Here is a 6,837-nt window from a genome sequence, read left to right on the forward strand (position 1 = left end):
AAAAAAAAAAAAAAAAAAAAAAAAAAAAAAAAAAAAAAAAAAAAATTTAAAACAGAAAAGAAAAGGAAAGAAAAGAAAAAAGGCAAACCACAGACTGGGAGAAAATATCTGTAGAATGTATACCTACCGCAGAGCTTATATCCAGAATCTATACATATGGAACGCTCGCAACTTAAAAAGAAGCCAAAAAACCTAATTTAAAAATGGGCAAAAGATTTGGACACCTCACCAATATGGATCTATAAATGGCCAACAAGTACATGAAAAGGTGCATGACATGAATAGTTATTAGGTAAATGCAAATTAAAACTACAATGTCATACCTGTACACACCCACTAGAATGGCTAAAATTTGAAGACTGACAATGTGGACAAGAAAGCAGAGCAACTGGAGCTCTCATACATTGTTAGTAGGAACGCAAAATGGTACAGCCACTTTGGAAAGCGGTTTGGCCACTTTTAAAGCTAAACCTATGCTTATAATATGACCTAGAAATTCTACTTTTAGGTATTTACTTAGGAAAAATAAAATACTATCACATTTGGGATTTTTAAGAAAAGAAAAAGAAACAATAAAAAAATTTTAAAAAGAAATGAAAAATATATTCACACAAAAATCTTGACCCCAATGTTTATAGCTACTTTATTCATAATAGCCAAACTGGAAATAATCCAAATGTCCCTCAACTGTTTAACACCTCACAGTGTGTCCATGCAGTGGAATACTATTGAGCAATAAAAGGAATAGATTGTGGACATAGGCAAGAACATGGACAAATCTCAAAAGCATTATGGTATGTGAAAGAAGCAAGTATATGCCTAGCAGAGTAAATACTAATGATTCCATTTACACCCAAATACTATATGATTCCATTTACATGACATTCTAGAAAGGGCAAAACAGAAAGCAGCTCAGAGGTTTCCAGGGTTCAGAGGCAGGGTGTGGTGGCTCACACCTATAATCCCAGCACTTTTGGAGGCCTAGGCAGGTGACTGTAAACATTTGTCAGAGCTCAGCAAGCTGTACTTTTTAAATTATTGAAATTTATTGTACATAAGTTGTATCTCAAAACTAGTTTATTTTTATATTTTAAAATTAGAGATGGGGTCTTGCTATGTTGCCCAGGCTGGTCTTGAACTCCTGGCCTCAAGCAATCCTCTGGCCTCAGCCTCCCAAAGTGCTAGGATTATAAGTGTGAGCCACTGAATTGGGGCTGAAAACTAATTTTTTTAAAGGTTGCTTGCTATAAAGTGCAGTTTCAAGACAAGTGTCTTGGTGCTTTTTCTGGACCTATTACTACCCCACATCTCTTGTACTAGAGCTTTAAGCTTTCACCACCATTAATGTTTATATTGTCTTGATTTACTTTAATCCTACTAATTTTTCACTTAAAATAGTAATTTTTTTTTTTTTTTAAACAGAATCTGGCTCTGTCGCCCAGGCTGAAGTGCAGTGGTGCGATCAGGGCTCACTGCAACCTCCATCTCCCGGGTTCAAGCAATTCTTCTGCCTCAGCTTCCCAAGTAGCTGGGATTACAGGTGTGCACCACCAGCCTGGCTGATTTTCATTGTGTTTTTTTGTCTGTTTGTTTGTTTTTTTTTGAGACAGAGTTTTACTCTTGTTGCCCAGGCTAGAGTGAAATGGTGTGATTTCAGCTCACCGTAACCTTGGACTCTCCTGCCTTAGCCTCCCAAGTAGCTGGGATTATGGGCGCACACCACCACACCTAGCTAATTTTTTGTATTTTCAGTAGAGACAGGGTTTCACCATGTTGGCTAGGCTGGTCTTGAACTCCTGACCTCAGGTGATCCACTCACCTCGGTCTCCAAAAGTGCTGGGATTATAGATGTGAGCCGCCATGCCCCGCCTAAAATAAGGATTTTTAAAATTAGGCTTGACAACTTAAATTAATACTTTTTCCATCTTTTCTTTGTCTCGCTTGAAGTTATGATGTTAGAAGTAATAAAACAGGCTGGGTGTGGTGGCTCATGCCTGTAATCCCAGCACTTTTGGAGGCCTAGACAGGTGGATCACCTTAGGTCAGGAGTTTGAGACCAGCCTGGCCAACATGATGAAACCCTGTCTCTACTAAAAATACAAAAATTAGCCAGGCGTGGTGGTGCACGCCTGTAATCCCAGCTACTCAGGAGGCTGAGGCAGGAGAATCGCTGGAACCCGGGAGGCGACGGTTGCAATGAGCTGAGACCACGCCATTGTACTCCAGCCTAGGCGACAAGAGTGAAACTCCATCTCCAAAAAAAAAAAAAAGAAATAATAATACAAGCTGGGCATGGTGGCGCATGACTGTAGTCCCAGCTACTCGGGAGGCTAAGGCTGGAGGATGACTTGAGCCCAGGAGTTTGAGACTAGCCAGAGTTTTAACTGGGCATGTGTTAAACAGAAACACCTTGACTGGTTTTTCAGCAGACACAGTGCCCCCAGAGCTAACAGTCACTCAAAACAAGGGCCAGTAACCTCTTTCCCCAGTGTTCCACCATCAGTCCTCTATTCATCACTGTGGTAGGAGAAGTGACAGGAAGAATGTATCTTCCATATCATATCATGGAGTATATGGTGTTTGAAAACAAACAATATCTAAAATTTTAAAAATAAATGATAGTATTATACAGATTTTTTTCATCTGAAATTTATAAACTGAGAATGCATAAACCAAGTGATGGGTGTAATTCAATTAGATAAAAAATTTATGATTGAGTCATTTCTCTGCCCAAGGTATTATCAACTTGCCAAATGCAAAAGAACCTGCTGTAAAGAAGCTTTGTGAAATCTATGATGTGAGAGATGACTTAGTTTCAACAAATCAGCATCAGCCATCATAGTATGTTAATGCTGTCAATTTAATTACTTGTAATTTGTTTTGTATTTAATATGTAGGTTTGTTTTGCTCTTATAGTTGCATAAGTGCTGTAAGCATAAGAATTTTATACCTGGCCAGGTGCGGTGGCTCACGTCTGTAATCCCAGCACTTTGGGAGGCTGAGGTGGATGGATCATGGGGTCAGGAGTTTGAGATCAGCCTGGCCAACATGGTGAAACCCCATCTCTACTAAAAATACAAAAGTTAGCTGGGCATGGTGGCGAGCACCTGTATTCCCAGCTACTCAGGAGACTGAGGCAGGAGAATCCTTTGAACCCCAGAGGCAGAGGTTGCAGTGAGCCAAGATCATGCCACTGCACTCCAGCCTGGGCGACAAGGCAAGACTCCATCTCAAAAAAAAAAAAAAAAAAAAAAAAAAATTTACACCTGATATTGGGTTTGGACATATTTAAGCAGCATTATGCTAAAAACAATTTTAGTATAATAATTTGTAATCAATCTTGAAAGCGTAATAGTTTTTTCTTTTAGAAGTCTACAGTACTCATAGCCTGGACATGGTGGCTCACTCCTGTAATCCTAGCACTTTGGGAGACCAAGACAGGCAGATCACTTGAGTCCAGGAGTTCGAGACCAACCTGGACAACATGGCAAAACCCTATCTCTACAAAAATACAAACATTAGGCAGTCATGTAATTCCAGCTACTCAAGAGGCTGAGGTGGGAGGATCACTGGAGTCCAGGAGGTTGAGATTGCTGCGAGCCGAGATCACACCACTGTGTCCCAGCCTGGGTGACAGAATGAGACTGTGTCTCAAAAAAAAAAAGAAAGAAATATACAATAATCAGCCCAGTATGCTGTCTCACACCTGTAGTCCCAGCACTCTGAGAGGCTGAGACCAGAGGATCGCTTGAGCCCAGGAGTTCAAGGCTGCAGTGAGCTATGACTGTGCCACTGTATTCCAACCTGGACAAGACAAGGAGACCCTGTCGGAGAAGGAGGAGGAGGAGGGGGAAGAGGAGGAAGAAGGAGGAAGAGGAGGAGGAAGGGGAAAGAGGAGGAGGAGGAGGAAGGAAGAGGAGGAGACACAATACTCAAGCTTGAGTTCATACACTTGTAGATAGTGTCCTAAAAATTCTCCTGAGGGGCTGCAGCATTTCGAGACCAGGACTCGGTCAATGGTGATACTGGGAAATAGGGAGTAAGTAGAAAGGCTAGAACCGTTTGCTGGGGAAGCAGTTATTCTGATGGAGCACAAGGATGTTTCAGTACAAATTCTAAGGCAGCTGGGTAGCAGAGCTAGTGAAATTATCAGCAGGAGATACTGGAGTGGAAAACGGAGCCCGGGTTTCTGGCCTCAGTGGCTGGGTGGATCCTGATGCCATAAATCCAGGTGGGGAGCACAAGAGGGCGAGCACGTTTGACTACTCGGACCTCATCCGCCCTGACTGGCTCTGACTGGCCATCGGGTGTCACTGCCGCCAGTTCTCCAGGTAGCGCGTGGCTTCTGGTATTGGTCAGGGTTCTTCCCGGCGCGCGGCAGAGCCGCACTGGAGAGGCAGCGGCTGGCTGGAAGAGGCCGTTTGCCTTCCTCTCACCAGAGTAAGGCAGAGGCGGCACCGGGCAGAACTTCTCTTTCTCCTTCTCTTCAATGTCTTCCTCTTAGACTTGCTCTTTTTAAAATAACACACGCTAATTTTCTCATTGGCGTTGCTTATCTTCTACAGAGAGGTGTTAGGTGTAGGGTTCTGAGAATTTTAAATTGTCCTGCATTGCTCTGTGGAGGTTCAGCGCCCCCTAGCGACACAATCCACAATTTTCCTAGGTGGGCAGATAGAGAGAGAGAGAGATAGACAGATAATAGATAGATAGATAATAGATAGATACATAGATAGATTAGATAGATAGATAGATAGATAGATAGATAGATAGATAGATAGATAGATAATAGATACATACATAGATAGATACATACATAGATACATAGATAGATTTTTTTTTTGAGAGGGAGTCTTGCCCTGTCACCCAAGCTGGAGTGCAGCAGTGTGATCTTGGCTCACTGCAACCTCGGCCTCCCGGGTTCAAGCAATTCTCCCACCTCAGCCTCCCCAATAGCTGGGATTACAGGCGCTTTCCACCACGCCCAGCTGATTGTTGTATTTTTAGTAGAGACGGGGTTTTAACATGTTGACCAGGCTGGTCTCGAACCCCTGACCTCAAGTGATCCACCCACCTTGGCCTCCCAAAGTGCTAGGATTACAGGCGTGGGCCACTGTACCCCGCCCGGAGATTTTGATATCCTCAGTAATCAATTGACTAGTCACTACCTGAACTTTTTCAATTTTTTTCTTTTCTATGTAAGTTGAGCAATCATACATATCTTTTATCAACTATATTTCTTGTTAATAAACCCTTTATGGCTCTAAGGAACCATTATTATTTCAGTATTCAAATTTAAAATTTTTTTGCCCAAGTAGATGTCTTTACAATTAATCTATTTTAAATTTCCAGGGCTGAGCACGGTGGCTCATGCCTGTAATCCCAGCACTTTGGGAGGACGAGGCGGGCGGATCACTTGAGACCAGGAGTTCAAGACCAGCCTGGCCAATATGGTGACACCCTGTCTCTTCTAAAAATACAAAAATTAGCCCAGCGTGGTGGCTCACGCCTGTAGTCCCAGCTACTTAGGAGGCTAAGGCAGGAAAATAATCGCTTAAACCCAGGAGGCAGAGTTTGCAACAAGCCAAGATCACGCCACTGCATGCCAGCCTGGGCTACAGGCAAGACTCTGTCTCAAAAAAAAAAAAAAATTTTTTTTTTCAAAAGTTTAAAAATTATTTTCTAAAAAATGTTATTTCCCAGGGTCATGGCATCCTTGTTTATGTTTATGAAACATCCTTCATCTCTACTATCCCACTGTGTATTTCCATTGTCTCCTCCCATCATTGACTATGGCCACTTCCCTCAAAGCTTATGTCTTCTGAGACTAGTGGTTCATAACCCTGGTTGTAAATCAGATTCACCTTTGTTGATTTAAAAATGATCTAGGCCGGACACAGTGGCTTACTGCCTGTAATCCCAACACTTTGGGAGGCTGAGGCTGGTGGATCACTAGAGGTCAGGAGTTCGCGACCAGCCTGGCCAGCATGGTGAAACCCCATTGTCTCTACTAAAAGTAAAAAAATTAGCCAGGCATGGTGGCTGGCTCCTGTAATCCCAGCTACTCAGGAGGCTGAGGGAGGAGAAATGCTTGAACCAGGAAGTGGAGGTTGCAGTGAGCCAAGATCATCCACTGTGCTCCAGCCTGGGTGACAGAACAAGACCCTGTCTCAAAAAAAATTAATTTAACAATAAAAATAAAATTAAAACTATCTAGATGTCTGGATCCTATCTGTCAAAAAACTGATTAAATACCAATTACAGAATGAGTTTACAGTATCGTTTAGCATGTTGCAAATCACCTTGTCCTTCCAGAATACTAACAAAATCTGTATGAAATATTTTTTAAAATGAAATCTGTGCACTTATCAGAATGGTTAATATAAAAAAATAGTCACAATACTAAATTCTGGTGAGTATGTGGAGAAACTGAGTCACTCCTACATTGGTGGTGAGAACGCACAGTGGTACAGCTACTCTGGAAAACAGTTTGGCAGTTTCTTACAAAACTAACCATGCTACTACCGTATTACCCATATTATCCAGCAATTGCACTCCTGGGCATTTATTCCAGAAAAATATTGGACTCAGATATTTACAGCAGCTTTATTTGAGATAGCTCAAAACTGGAATCAGCCCAGATTCCTTCCACAGGTAAATGGTTAAACAAATTATAGTACATCCATACTATGGAATACTACTCAGAATTAAAAGAATCAAACTATTGATGTATGCAACAACCTGAACGTTTAGACAGATTTTTGAATTTATTGCCATGAATTTGTTTGTAATGTCAGCTTAGCTTTTTTTTTTTTTTTTTTTTTTTTTTTTTTTTTTTGG

This window comes from Theropithecus gelada, chromosome 2 (genome assembly GCF_003255815.1).
Source record: "Theropithecus gelada isolate Dixy chromosome 2, Tgel_1.0, whole genome shotgun sequence".
Classification (NCBI taxonomy): domain Eukaryota; kingdom Metazoa; phylum Chordata; class Mammalia; order Primates; family Cercopithecidae; genus Theropithecus; species Theropithecus gelada.